General features: G+C 32.4%; 1 protein-coding gene across 3 annotated transcripts in view; it reads right to left on the bottom strand.

Moving 5' to 3' along the window:
- The window catches only part of LOC128999677 (E3 ubiquitin-protein ligase CBL-B), a 216,910-nt gene that overhangs the window by 199,369 nt on the left and 1,644 nt on the right, over positions 1–15,897 (bottom strand). The gene's annotated exons all lie outside the window — the stretch shown is intronic.

The raw sequence follows: 15,897 nt of genomic DNA, 5'->3' as shown, positions 1-15,897 counted from the left end.
TTATATAGTCAATGATTGTACCTTGAATTAAATTATATATTAACTATCCTAAAATAATTTAGGGAAATGATATTTGATACTGTATCAAAATCAATACAGAGATAATTTAGGATTCAAGAGGGGTTGGTTACATCCAGCTTCTATGGATTAGTTATTGAATTATTCTCAAATACCATCACCATGTAATACATTAATGTTACGAGCTGAAATTAAAATAATTAACCTGCTTAATTTAATATTAAACCCCGTTGTCTGCTAAATGAAAAGCATTGTTCAAAATGATGACGTAACATGTTTTGGAAAGATTGCCAGGTTATCATTTATGAAGCTATATGTATCAGAGGCAACAAAATAAAACTGTTCAATACAGATATTTATACTCCTTTGTTTGAAGTTCATTGTTGGTGATGGTGAGTTAATGTTTTTCAAAGGTTTATTGCGGACATTTTCCATCACGAATGTAAAAAACAATACACAACGTTTCATATATTTATGTTTTTAGATATTTATTGTTGCAGTCTATTTAAACAATCACAGTCAATTCTATTTGTGGTTTTGGTTTGCATAGCATTTGAAATTTAATTGTATGACTAAATTAATTAGTACTACTAATACGAAGCTACTAATCAACCAAACAATTTTACAACTCACTTTACACAAAACATCCAAGACTACCTATTATTTTTACTATTATTTTAAGAATTAGTATTTTTTTGTTTTTTGTTTTACCATCATACTAAATTCTTGAATTCGCTGTAAACACACTATTATTTTGACAAAGTGCATCTAGGAAATGTATGTAGGCTAAATATAAATACAGCATTATTTTAGGATTGTTGTGCATTTGCAATACTGTAGCAATTTTATTGTCCATCTGTGAAGGACATTTCTTATTGGTTAGGAGAAGCAATTATTTTTTGTTTAAAAAAAGGTCATTATCAAATTTCTTATCATTTTCGGATGGGAAAAAAATCTTCCTTCCTACACTTATAATTAATATTTCTAAGAGTTGACACTCATGCATCTTTGTCGTTCTTTTATTTAAGTACTATTTCGCACCCATTATAGTTCATTATTTTTGTTTCTGTATGTTTGAATCTATAATTACTATTCCTGCAGAGTATTACCACTTAACTACATGTTTACAAGGACATAATATGTTTTCACTAATTACATTCAGCACATACTAATCACTAATGTACCGTAGGAGTCATTGTTTATCTAAAGCTAATATTACATTATCCATTATCTAAATGAATGTTGGTGGGTTAAGTGTGAAAACAAATAACATTAATTAATTAAACGGTTTAGTATTTATATAAGGTGATTTTATAGATGAATGTTCCCTACAAAAATAGTTGGAGTTAAATAAAATCAGTGAAAAAAAATTTAGGATCACAGACGGGATGAGGTAATCCTATCCTATCCTATCCTATATTCTAATACGAGCTATGTCTGTTTGTCTGTCTGTCTGTAATATATCTCGAAATCCAGCGGGATTTTCAACAAATTTTGGAATTAGGGACTTAAAAGCCCTAAAAACGTGATTAGTGATACCGGTAGTTATTACCACAGAAAAATTCGTATTTCGCTAAACAACTCAATTTAAAATTTAAAAATTTAACATTGGCCTTATAGGTTGCCAAGTAACTATGTTGGTTGAACAAAAAAACAAGGAAAAAGTAAACAAAATCTAACATGTGTTTACAAGAAGCCATCCACAGTATACTAGCAAATTACAAAATTCAGTACAAAGAGGAAAACGTCAGTTGTAACTATTGAGCAAAGATGTCACTGAAGATTACTCGACATTGAGGGTAAAGTGTTTCGTATTGGTGACGTTTGAGTGCACTGGCGTCAACTCAATGTGTCACTTTTATTTAAGGGTAGATTTTACAATTTGCATTCACTCTTTTATTGTTTACATAATTTGGGCAGCTGTATTCAGTTAAATTAGTATTAAAGTCAGTTGTATTACATCCTATACGCTTGAATCGGAATTATCTGTCTTCAGCTAATCAATTATATGATATAGTATTTTATAGTATTTTAGAGAGTATTCTCATGCTCATGTTTTATTTTTACTTAGTAAATTACTATAAAATATTAATTAAATGAAAAATTACACCCCTAAATACCCTGTACTATGCTGTATAACGCTTTTGTATAACCTGTGATCGCATATTAATTGCTACTATAGGAACTGATATAAAAAAAATACTTATTTATTTTTTAACATTTGTTTTAATTATGCCTATTTACAACGTAAGAAATGTGCAAGACTAAAACAAAAATAATGTGTCGGATTGCCAAGTTTCCATAATAATAAATTGAAATTCCACTGAAACTTAAATAATAAAAGCCTAAATTAGTTATAAAGAAAACGCGAGTTTCCATTATTGCTTTTACAATCGAAATAAACATACCGAGTATGGCTCGGCCCCCGGTACTTTTATATAATTTTAAAATTAGAAAATTTCAGATCCAAAAGTGTCAGCACGAACATGATATAACTTATATATAATCAGCTGATTGATCACTAACTTAAACAGAGAAGTGAACGGTAGCAATGGAACATGGGGAAACCGCATGAAGTCGAAGTTGACAAATTTGATCACAAACTAACCCAGGGCTGGTAATGAATGGTTTTGTCTCCAAGTTATATAACTGTTTTAGCTCTGCAGGAACAATGTTGGTAGTTGCAGAGGACCATTTGTGGTCGGGCATTCATCGTTGACCATTGCAAAGTTAACTAAGCTGAATTATTTCAATAATTTAGATAGCGTTCGATTGGGTTATACCTTTTAATGTTTTATTTAAACAATTTCAAACCGTTTTACTTGCTTTTCAAAGAAGAACAATGTAGATTTATTGAGGCAAATGGGTTTTTAACGAGCGGGCTACGATATTTTTGCATTTGTGTCCAAGTACCTGCTACTTGTAAAAGATAAATTAAATAATAGACTTATATTCAAATTCCTAAGTCAAATAAATTATTGTAGTGTGTTGCACATGATCTAGAAGACATAGGCCTATATATTTAAGATACAGTTTTGTCAAAAAGTCGAACCAGGAAGAATTTTAGTAAAAACTAGACGTTACATTTTGGTATCGTGTACATTTCCTTAGAGTTCATGCCTACATAAAGCATCGTACATGAACTAAATAACTCAGTTACAAAAAATGAATCATTAAGTTTTGAAGCTTTATAATAATAATAATAAATAAGTTTACCCACAATGTAAATGTAGATGGCCGAGTGCAACTTATTTTTGTACACCATGCAATGTCCCTTCATTTGTGTTTAGGCCTACTTACTAAATCAGTTTTTCATACATAAAAGAAGTTATTGATGAAAAATTTGATCTGGATCGTTTTCACCTAAATGAAATATTTTCAACAGTTTCTTTTTACATTGGTCGTTCAAAAAGTAGTATATCATAAAACAATTTTAATTGACAAGAGTTAAAACATTGACTAAAACGACTTAAGGTATATATAGTAGTCAATGCTTAAAAGTGCTCTTAGCTGCCTTATAACTTTCAATTAATTTTAAATTTAATTTTCGAATGTAAATTATCATAGGCTAACATAATTTATCTCACTCAAAAATTGTGGCCTACATCATTGGGCAACCTCACAATGAAATTTTAAAAAACATACTATATAGTGTAAGAAATGTTATTTCAACCCCAATGCTAATGATTGATGAAATATTAGTTTGAAGAGCAAGGCTTTGTTTTGCCGTTCATGTTGGAGTGTGTCACAAACAGACACTCACCCTCCTGATGACGTGTGAAAACACTAGAATACTGTATGTTGGGTCGTGTCAAGTACAGACAATAGCTTCAGTGACGTGGGTTTATGTCAGTGTTTGTTTGCTACTCTGTTTTGCAACCGACGGAATGACGGAAACATCTAAAGTTGGTCTTGGGTAAATGATTGTGAACCAGGAAAATTTCATACATGGTCCATGCAAATTAATATAAACTAGTGGCCTGGTAACAGTTCAGTAAGACAATAAAGTATACACTTGTAACTTCATTATTTTTTAGTCATTCTAAGTTCAATTCCTTTTATTTGAGCCATCTTTCACGATTCTACTACTTATCCCGCTTAACTAATTGACATCAATATGATTTTTTTTAGTAAAATAATTCATTTTAACATTCTAAGACACAAAGAAAAAGTCTGAATTATAGGTAGCGTAATCCCTGGTTTTATATAGTATACAGTACATTGCAGATTTGACTGGCAAATAAGAAATCCAAATGTTAATATTACGTACTGGCTTTATGATAAATCACGATCAGCTGTATTGAAATAAACAAAAACCACCTGTAAATGTCTTATAATGCTATTCTTCCCACATTTTACGTTATAATTTTCTGATAACATTTTTGGAATTTCACTATTTTCCCCGCCGTTACGGGATAGAGACCTTTAGTTTGAGCCATCTTCCATCGTTCTACGAATTCCCAATCGCACACAATTTTTTTGTTACTAAAATATTTCCATAGACATGTAATATGTATTCTTTGTTTAAATAACACTGTAGATTTGAGGAGTACTTAGGTTTGCTGCTACGGGAAAGGGAAAAGTGTTTTTTTTATCAAATGATGGGCTAATAGTAAGGGATGAAATAAATAAATTTGTTAAAAATATATCCATTGACAAGTAAAATATTACAATTATTATCAAGGATGGGAATTCCATATATGTAGGCTACAGTTTATGTTTTATTTTTTCTGTAATATTTAGTTGTAAAACAATGCTTCAATGTACAAAATTGTTTGTTTTTATATCAACTCTCTAATTTTAAATAGGAAAAAGGGTACTAAAATTTCAGAGAGAACTTTTTGCAACAGCATTTTGGTAGGCCTACTTTAATTTTACCCTTTTTATGAGATAACTTATCGCAAAACACATTGTGCCTATAAAAGTAAAGTGAATACCGATTGACGAATAAGATTAAATATTAATCCTAGCAAAAACTAGGCTAGCTATATTATTCTCAAACTGCCAATGACCAAACGGCACTTTGACCTAATAATTATCAGTATTAAAGAGCAATCAATGCCAACTGGGTAATCAAAATCAGGTCAACATTTTTTCACTTTTTAAATTTTCGCATGAACTTTACAACAGATTCGTTTAACCATCTTGTTTAAATTTCAACGCTAAAATACACGATGGTACTCAACTGGTACTACAGACATTATGGTTGTATTTAAATAATCATTGGTAGTAAATTTATTCAACATAATACAAGCACGTCCTACCAAACTCCTACATGATTGCAAACTGTCTTTGCTTAGGCTTATCTCAAACAAATAAAACTTGTTCTATTTATATATAACGGCAAAATGTAGATAGTTGCATGAATCGCCCACTCCATGAATCTATTGTGGGTGTATTGACCATTACGTATACCTTACTACATACACCATTGTTAGTCCATAGTTAGTCCATCTAAATTTACCCTACTGTTCAACGACTGGAAAACTATAAACACTAGAATTTATTGTTGTGTTTTTTAATCAGCTACTTGTAAACTACTTAATGTCATTTTGCTGATGTTTGTCAACCAAAATTGTAAATATGTGCGTATTTTGAGTTATTGGTACGTTAACAATGCTAATTTTGTGATCTAGGATAGTTATAACTTGCCAACAGACTTTATTTTAAGCGGCCATAATTTCCGTTCAGATTATCAACTCTGTCCAGCTAAAATAGAATTAGATTTAGGCACTATCCGTCCTGCATTTCAATACTTTTGTTGGTAACCAGCTTTTTTCTAGGAATCTACCAATTTCCATTCACATCGTTTGGTGAATCAAAATATAAGTGTGTCCGTGCAGGCCCATACAACTGGTATAACGAATCTATATTTTTTAAAAGGAAATTTAAAAATTACAACCTGTCTTAAAGACAACGGAACGTATTTGGAGTATAATTTTGAAATAATGTGAATTTTGAGGTTTGATCTTGCATGATCAATTATGTTAACTATATTAATAAAAAAACATAGTAGTAATAAGTAATAACGAGAATTTCGTGCACAAGTTACGCATTTTAATAGAGTTTTAAACTTTCTACACCTTAAAGAGGGATTGGCTCACCTTAATAATGCTACACTTATATCACTAAAAGTACTACCGGCAAACGCTATTTGAATTTTATTTTTATAAGCGGTTTTATCTCTGGTTTACTATCTGACAGTCAACTGAAGGGTAGTCTAATATTAAATTATAATTTACATTTAAACCCGTTATAAATCAAGTTGGTCAAGATCATTGCATCTTTGAAAGCGAACTCGAAATCAACGCTTGGAGGCGAAGCCCCAAACAAAATTACCTTTCTAGTTACAATTCGCCCCTCCGGTAGATCATAAGCTTTAAAATGACAAACTGGATAAACAAATTTGGCTGAGTTAGACAGGCGAAAAAGGAATGTTACGGAAACCCCCTTATCGTATTGATAATATAGATAAAAAGTCTGGTTCCAACTTATTTTTTAGTTTACTATGAATGTAAAAGTATGTGGTACTAGCCAATTGCAATTTATCTAACGAATCACCGTTTAAATATATGCACGATTTTGTAACTATTTATAATAGTTTACTATTAGCCTAGTTTTTGTACCTGCATTACAGGACTAATTATTGTACTTTGTATAATTTTAGCAACTTATAAGATCTCGAAAAATCATTCCAAGCTTGAACAGAAGCACAATCAAAATAAATGGGTCTTTTGGTTTAAAGTGAAGTCAAATAATATTACTTCTCATAAAACCATATGGATTGGAGCAAAGAAATTAGATTGCTTGAATTTCCTCTCGGTTGAAGGTCAAAGGTGGTATTCAGAGGAATACGACCACAAAAGAGGTCCTGCTTGCATCCAACCATCTGTGGTTAACCTGGTCTTACCAAATAACCAGCCAGGAAAGGTATTACTTACAGCCCATTTTGCATCCCCACGTTGCTCGAATACATGTTCAAAAATCGCGAGTAAAATACGTAAGCGTTTCAAGCGTTTATTCTCAGTGAGTTATCGAAAGTATTGTGTTAAAAACAAATGAGTCGTCAAATCTATATGTGTCTAAAGCGTGTATGAATCATATAAATCAACTAACTAGCTTTAAATATATCTATGCTATGATGGACTAAAATATTCTAGAAATAATAAATATGTGAAGCATTAAATTACACTACATATGTAAACAAAATTTGATTAGTTACAGTTCAAAAGTTTAACAATTTTGGAAGCCTACTAGGCAAACATTTGATGACAGTACATTGCGGCCGACATTGTGATTATTTAAATCACCTTTCAATTGAAATAAAGCGGGGTTTATTGCAAAGCACGACGTTTTTAGCCTACTATAAATCCATAACTAATTTACTGGATAGTTGTTTGTTTATTTTGTCACTGATTTACAAATTGGTTGTTACCCTGGAAAAATATTTCGTCTATAGTTTTTCAACATGTCTATTTAAGAGCGTTTAACTAGTTAGTATGCAGGAATACTGTACAGGGTGGGGTGAGCTACATACAAATCAAGAGAGACGTGACCTCTAATAAACCCGAGGACTTATCCATCATTCTCCACCCTACCAATGTATAATCTTAGGCGCAAACGATCATGCATGTACCCAAGTGGGCTGAAATATTTTTAAAAGTGTTTACGGTTTGTGGTTTTTGTTTATCTTATCTAAATGATTACTTCAGTAGCAAGGAAACTGTACCGGTGTAACAAAAATCTATATTTCATTTCCTGGTGTGGATGATACAAAACATATTTATATAATTTTGAAATGTTTTTAATGACTCCAACAAAATGTATATTTAACATTTTCTCTTCTTTCATTGCCTTTGCGTGATAATATTACAGTTGTGTTTTTATAGGAAGATGTAACTTTAACAGAAAAGAGTGCAGTTCCTAGACGAAAAAAAAGGAAATCTAAAGATTTAGATACCATAATGTTGTTCAACTAATAAAGTTTCACTAAAAACTTAAACAGATAGATTGCTGGAACAAATTATTTCTAACATTGGTACTTTAATAATAATCAATCCAGTGATGAAAAAGAGCATATTTTCCATCAGTAAATAAAGGCTTAAAATTAATTTCTCTCAAAGATAACCTATTTATAAATGTCATTTATAACAAAGGGAGGTTTTTTTGTTTTATTTCATTGGGTTGGAAAAGCAAAAGTTCATCCAACAAAACAGATTGAACAAACAGAATTTATTGAGTTACTTCTACATCGAATCACATGTCCATATGTCCATGAACACAGAGTAGGAAGAATAGAAGTTTTTGTTTAAAAATAAAGAGGCTATACAACAATTTAAAGCAAATTTAAACTGGCCAACCGAAATTACAGCCAAAACCGTGGTTGAAAGATTACATTTTTACACAAAACATTTATAGCTCACCACGTTGACTACACGATAATTAGAGATGATTTGCAAACTGCATTTTTGCCTGAGTTAAACATTTTTGTTGGGATATTGTTTTACATGATGTTCATTTCGTCTGCTGTGTATTTTGTGCAGATTAAAGAATGGAGTAATTAATGAAGCCAAGATAAAATGTTTTTTTTTTACTTATATGCACAGGAAATCTGAAATTAGGAATCCCCTAAACGAAGACCATAAAGACATAAAAAACGTGTACTGGGCTCTTAAAATAGGGTAGGTAACCTAGAATCTGAAAAGATTGATTTTAGCCGGGTGTGGATTTAGTTGAAAGGGTTAACTTAACAGCCTGTTTCCCACAGTCTGGGAAGGGTCTAGTTCATTGTAAAATGTAATTAAAAATCTGTATTCGTAGATTAGCCTTTGAAGATACATCGAACAGTAATAAATACTCTCGCCGCAGCAAACCTCCAGACTAAACAAGTCTCCATCTGCCTGCTTGGATTTCTGCTTAAATATTTTGTTTAACATGTCAAATGTACTCCCTATTTTAAAATCCAATAGGTTGAACAAGTACTTATTTAGGTTTGCTGCTGTAGTGAGAGTAATGAGGTACGGTAGTGATTTAAAGGTGTGTATCTAAATGATGAAGGCTTAGTATAAAATAAACAAATTTACCAAATTCAATTAAATAGCCATAAACGAGCAATCTACAAAAGTTTTTCCTTTTCTCTATAACAATAACATTGAATTTTAATTTTACCGGTACTAATTTTTTTTTTTGAATTTTCTCCCTGTAACCGTCAGACATAACAATGCTTCGATAGAAAACTATTTATCCATACTATTATATAAAAATCTAATGGTGTCTGTCTGTATGTGTATTACCAAAGATTACATATGCTAACGCAAAATTTTGCGTTAGCATATGTAATCTTTGGTATTACTAATAGGTGCAAAAACTACTGAACCAACTGGGCTTAAATTTAAAAAAAATATAGCTACCATACCAAGGACCATTATAGGACTATTCACATTTCGATACTGACCGTAGGCTTTGCCCCTTTGGCTTTAAAAGTTCTGAGGTGAACATTTTAAAAGTAAATATTGATTGGTCTCCATGGCTGTGATGAGAACAAAGAATGTTTGTTTACATTTGCTTTGTCATTTAAACAAGAAGAACTGCTAAACTGCATATTTCACAATTTCAGACAGCTGATACAAAGAAATTAAATATAATATTTTCCATAAATATGAGGTAGGTTTATTTTAATCTAATTTTTATCGTGGATTATTTATTCTAAAACTATGTCAATGATTATAGAAAAAAAGATTTTATAACCGTTCCTGTATCAACTAGGGCTCTGCTTTGGATTTTTTAAAGCGTCTAAGTTAATAATCTGAAGTGAAAATAATGTTATTGATATGTTTTCATAGAAACAGTATGAAAATTACGATGTATATGTGTTGTCATGAATTTGGAGGCTACTTTAAATCAATTCTAACTGCTTCACATGTGTTAGATTAACTTAACATAACTTGCACGTCACATTGTTTTTTATATGTATATTTAGGTAAATTAAGTTATTGTGTTTTGCTAAACCTATGCTTAAATTAAACTAAAGAATATCATCAATAACTAAATTTTTGTTGATTTTTGTTTTCTAAAATCTGTTGTATATGATTTTAGATAACAAAAATTTAGTTTAGTTATTGATGATATATGGTATCCACTACTTACCAGATTTAAAAGTCATAACTTAAACGTTTCTATTAAGGCCATAAAAGTTGAATTTTGTTTCTAAAAGCATTGGTGGATGTGTAACTATTATATGCAAGAGATAAAGATTAAATAAATGTTTCTATTTTGTTTCCTCTTCCCGTTGCAAAGCACGGGTACAACAGCTAGTTTTTTATAATCTTCTAGAAAATGGTTTGGAAAAAATTCTAAATTGTATTTTTTAGGTTCAAAAATAGGAAACCAATGTTTTCCCCATAAACCCCTGTTCCTATTGTCCGATCATGCTGGTTCGGGATCTCTTTTAAACAAACGTAGGTAATTAGCTTAAAGTATTCCCTATATGAGAAATGTGCTAATAAATAAATTTGCCAAGTTTTATCAAAATATGTACAGTACCACAAACATGCAAACTAGGGATTTTTTGAATTTTTCGCTGTAACTAATTTCCGTACGTACACAACACTTCAAGATACTGTACTAAATTATTTGTTTTTTAACATTTACAAATTTTTTATAAGAAAGTTATCGTGCTAACAAAACGGACAAACACAAATATATGAATTCAAACAAATGGTGTTTTTGGCCTCTGAGGACATCAAACGAAAAAGTAAAAAATTAGTCCTGGGTCCAGGTCTTGCCATGGAACCTTCAGTAATTGCTAATTTCCTAAATGAGAAGTTTGCAAAAAAATGATATTTAAAAAGCTTACAAAACTAATTTCTTGTTTCTATTTTTTTACTCACGTGTGCAAACAATGAAAACATCTCTTTGCAAATGGCAACTAAAAGCGTCGGTTGTAATAATCTTGGTGTTTTTTTTTTTTAAATACTGTTAGTTTTATGGTTCATGTTAGGTTAAATGTGGTAATCATGGTTAAGCGATGGATAAGCGAGTCCCACACTGTCCCATTTTTGCAACATGAGTCAATTCATTAACCACATGAAAAAAATAGCATAATAACAATAATTTGATAAACCTTCCTTACTTGAGCTAAAACAAGACTTGATTACAGAATCTAAACTGAACAATGTATCTCATTTAATACTACAGTAGCCTACGCTCTGCAAGGGAATTTCTGTAATTACGATAAACCGCTTGCTGCCCCTCTAATCAGTGCAACTTTGTGTCCTAAATAATTACATGTTGGAGTTGACAATGTGCACAGCTTTGTGACTAAATTTAATAAGATTTGTTTGAATATGCACATTTAGATCTAGGCGGTGTTTTGGAAATAATTTGATCTCAAATTACTAGTAATATCTGAAAAAAGGATTTTTTGATCTTATTATTCCACCTGGTATGTTTTGACAAAATAGAACCTATACACTGTAACATCAAGATTATGCGTAGAACTAGCGAATGTAATATAATCGCAATGAAGCAATACCAATGTTATAAAAAATTATGATGATTATAATAACATTAATAGTGCCTGCCACGAACCGCCTTAGAACTAGTTTTCATAATTCTTTGTACTTAGAAAACAAAACAAAAGAAAAAGAGAAAAATCTGTAAACTTTGTTTGTCATTTTTTTTAATCTATTGGTCCTCGCCGACAAGTTTTGTAAACTTGGCGAGGCCATGCTTGTAATATCCTAAATAAATATATTTGAATTTGAACAATGGAACAAGACATTAAATAGGCTAATCTAAAGTTTAATCATTAACGCACCCATAGGCTACGACTTTTACTCATTTAGGACTACCCTAATGTTATTTAAGAGTGGAAATGCCTTAGTCTTTTAAGAGTTAAAATAGCCTAAGCAAGTAAAGAGTTAAAGAAATCAGTCAGTTGCAAAATACTGAAATTATTTCTAAAATGTAAGTTCATAACCGAAATTAGATTAAAACGTTGCAAATCATGAATAAATTGTTTATGTCAGGTACTGTTTTAGAATTGGAATGACCTTCTGAACTAGTGCCGAGGTTATTAGAATACTGGACAAATATTACACATGGGTTCAAAAGGTAATATTCTAACATAAAATAACGACTGCCGCGGGAAATCTTGCTGCCACAGCCATTCCTTTTACTTTCTACTTATTGTGCTTGGGTTCATTTTTTAAATTACACCATTGGCTTTAGAAAATGTTAAAGGTTAATTTAAATAGAGTAAAATAAAGAATTTAAAAAAAAATTTAAATTTACATTGATATTCAATTTTTTGTCACATTGATCCAATGAAAGAAACAATACTGTAGGCCTACTAATTAAGGCAATAGAGACAACATATTGAGCATCATTCTATAAAAAAAAAATACATAGAAGCATTGACTATTGAATACCTACAGAAGAAGACATCCCACCTATATGGATCAGCCGTCGCCAATTTTTTACTAAAAAAGAATGTAATTGTGTGAGCCAGTCACAGATTGCGCTAGTGTCTACTGTACAAAACCAACGATATAATACATCGTTGTACAAAACAACATACGTGTCCAAAACAAAACTCGGTACTTACGTATTATGGCGACCACACCAATAAATCAACCTCCAAATAAAAATTAGTTTGGATAGCAAAATTATCCTAACCTAACCTAACCACCCTTAGGTTAGGTTAGGAATTAATACTTTAATACATTTCTCTATGAAATGGCGACCATACATAGTAGGTATTTTAAGCCAAGTATGAATTGAGATGAGTGTAAGATAGAGTGGCGCGATCTTGTAGTCTTGTTAGTGACTATGGCCGACATTCCTTAGACACAGCTGTTAATTGATAGCCCATACAGCTAATGGCAACTAAGGGACCTACAGTTTATAGTGGAATCCGAACCACAATTTTTGCCTTGGTATATATGAATTGGTCTAATTATCAGGATAGCACTGCGGGTAGTCGTGGTACTCACTAGTGCGGACGTTAATCCACACCCGGGAGTATCACATCCACAGTGCATGCCTATAAATATCCACAATTCGTGACCTAGTAGCTGGAAACAGGACGACGCCACCCGTCCCAGTCTTTATGTGAGGTCAGTATAGCAACACTTAAGTGCCCAAAACTCTCAGTCATAAATACTCAAACAGTTAAAGTTTAACCATTATTCATTTTTTTAAACCCGAATCTGGTTTTGAAAACTATCCACTAGGCCTAGTTTAAGCTCTCGGACCTTACACATTAGGATAGTTAGGTGCTTCATATCCGACCGCAGTCCCAGATAGACTGTGTCAATGATAAACATTTTTAAACGTGACAGTGGCACATTGGAAAAGTGGCACATCAATATTCCATTTCTTCAAAAATATAAGTTTTGAATACCATCTGCTACTGTAGTTTTAAGCTCTCGGACATTACAGTACGGTAATCATTTGGATTCTTGGGTGATTCGTCTCTTGTTCCCTGTATGTAGCTTGGTTTTTGACCGTAGGTCAATTATAGGATACTCCCTTAGTAGATTTGTCATCCTTATGGAACAGCTGAAGCCAATTTTATTGTTAATTCTGTACGTCCAACTGTAGAGGTTGTGTTTTGTTTACAATTTGTTCCTTCTTAGGCCTATTTTAATCATTTAAAACCTCATTTAACCAAATAAAACGATATAATCATAAATAATAACTGGTCTCCTAGTTATTTAAACCAAATAGTAAAGCACAAACAATGAAAATAACCCTAAAATAATATAAACAAAATTTTGTCTACCCCAGCGATCAGTGTGGACGTACATGAACTAGACACAAAAAACAAGCAGCTTCCAAAATTTACAATGGGATGAGGAGTCTACTTGTGTTGCTTAGTCTATGCATATATCCATAAATAAACAAGTAAACTACAACAAATTTCATTTTCTCCATTTAAGAATAACATGGGAATTTTAAATTACACTTCTTTTTTTTATTTCTCTGTGACCGTTGGGGACACAACAGTCCTATAATATACTAAATTATTTATTTTTCTAATTTATAGCCTATCTAGATTTCTTTTTAGTATGGTGACCAAACCAAGGAAGCATACTCGAGTAGCTGCAGGACGAGAGACGTTCGTACTACAGGCATGGTTGCTCAAACCATGTCTTGCAGAGCGGGATAACCTACCAATCCGAGCATACGAGAGGCCCTGGTGCAGATTTGGTTTATGTGGGGTCCAAACTCGAATGAGGAGTCAATTAGAACACCAAGATCCTTGATGGTATTGCATCTCTCCACCCGGTTACCATCAAGAGAGTAGTCAGCTAACACTGTATTTAATTTCCTGCTAAAAGTGATCAATTTGGTTTTTGTGGGATTCACAGCCATATCATTGGAGAGGCACCAGCAAAATTTGTCGTCAAGGGCGTCCTGAAAGGACTGGCAGTCATGATAGGATGCAACTTCAACGAGTAGCTTAATGTCATCCGCAAATAGAAGAAATGGGACTTTCATGACCTTCACAATGTCATTAATAAAGATGGAAAACAAGAACGGTCCAAGATGAGACCCCTGAGGAACACCAGAAATTGCAGCGAAGAAAGAAGAGACTTCAGAACCAAAGTGTACAGCGAGCTATTGATCAGTAAGGTAGCTCTTAAACCATTGTAAAATTGTAGAACCATTCTTCCAGCAAACCCATAGCCTTGGAGCTTCGCGAGCAGATGACTATAATTTATCTTGTCGAAAGCTTTACTAAAGTCAATGTAAATGGCGTCGACTTGATTTCTTTGACCGAAGGCTTCCAACACCAGACACTGGAGAGATAAAAGATTTGTCAAAGTGGAGCGACCGGAGGTAAAGCCATGCTGCTCATAAATTATGATATGTTTAAATAAAGGCTGTAGGATGTCTAAAATAAGCCCTTCAAAAGCTTTACTGCGGACGGACTGAATTACTATGGGCCTGTAATTTGTAACATTGCAACGATCACCAGCTTTGAATATTGGAACCACAAAGGCCTAACCATATTTCAGTGTGGAGGGAAAGGTGCCTGTAGACAAACTGAGGTTAAATAGGAAATACTCCTGGTGTGATGTTGTCAGGACCACTACCCTTGCTGGGGTCCAAGTGAAGAACCTCTTATTGATATCATCTAGGGAGATAGGTAGCACATTCTGAAATGGTGAATGGAATATGAAATGAAGGTACTGGCAGCTCATCTTTGGACGCATGAGAGTAGACGTACGAGAAATATTCTGCAAACAGCTCACAAATCTCATGTGGGTGGGAAACCTCAGTCGAACCATGTTGAGTCATGAGTTCGCGAACCAGCATGATCGGACAATGGGAACGGGACTTTACGGGGGGTTTTATGGGCTAAAATATGGTTTTTCTAATTTTTGATCCTCTAAACACAAAATTTCCCAATACTCTCCAGACCTTTTTAAGGAGCTTAAAAAAGTAATTAGGGCCTAATTTATTACATCAAAGTGTTTTTGTACAATTATTGGTTATGGAGAAAATTCAAAAAAATTGTTACCGGTAACTTACCTTATTATAAAATTACCATGTTAGGCCTATTCTTATGGAGAATATTGTAAAATGTTGTACGGTAGTTTACTTGTTTATGGATACATTTTGATCTAACTTAGTAAATTTATTTATTTTATACTAACTTAAGTTATTAATAGGCCTACCGGTACTTTACTAAAAAACACACTTTTTACCCTCCCTGTAGCAGCAAGCCTATGTTGGTATACTCATGAAACATAATGTTAATTAAATAAATTTAATTGAAAATCAATTCAAGCAACAGGAAATTCGCTTAGTCGGCAGGTTTGATGCGGCGGGGGTATTTTTATTCGGTTTTAAGTTAAATTAAATTGG

This window comes from Macrosteles quadrilineatus, unplaced genomic scaffold (genome assembly GCF_028750875.1).
Source record: "Macrosteles quadrilineatus isolate MER2022 unplaced genomic scaffold, UCM_ALF_1.0 Scaffold_8__2_contigs__length_117827958, whole genome shotgun sequence".
NCBI classification, from domain to species: domain Eukaryota; kingdom Metazoa; phylum Arthropoda; class Insecta; order Hemiptera; family Cicadellidae; genus Macrosteles; species Macrosteles quadrilineatus.
This window is presented reverse-complemented; position numbering and strand designations above follow the sequence as displayed.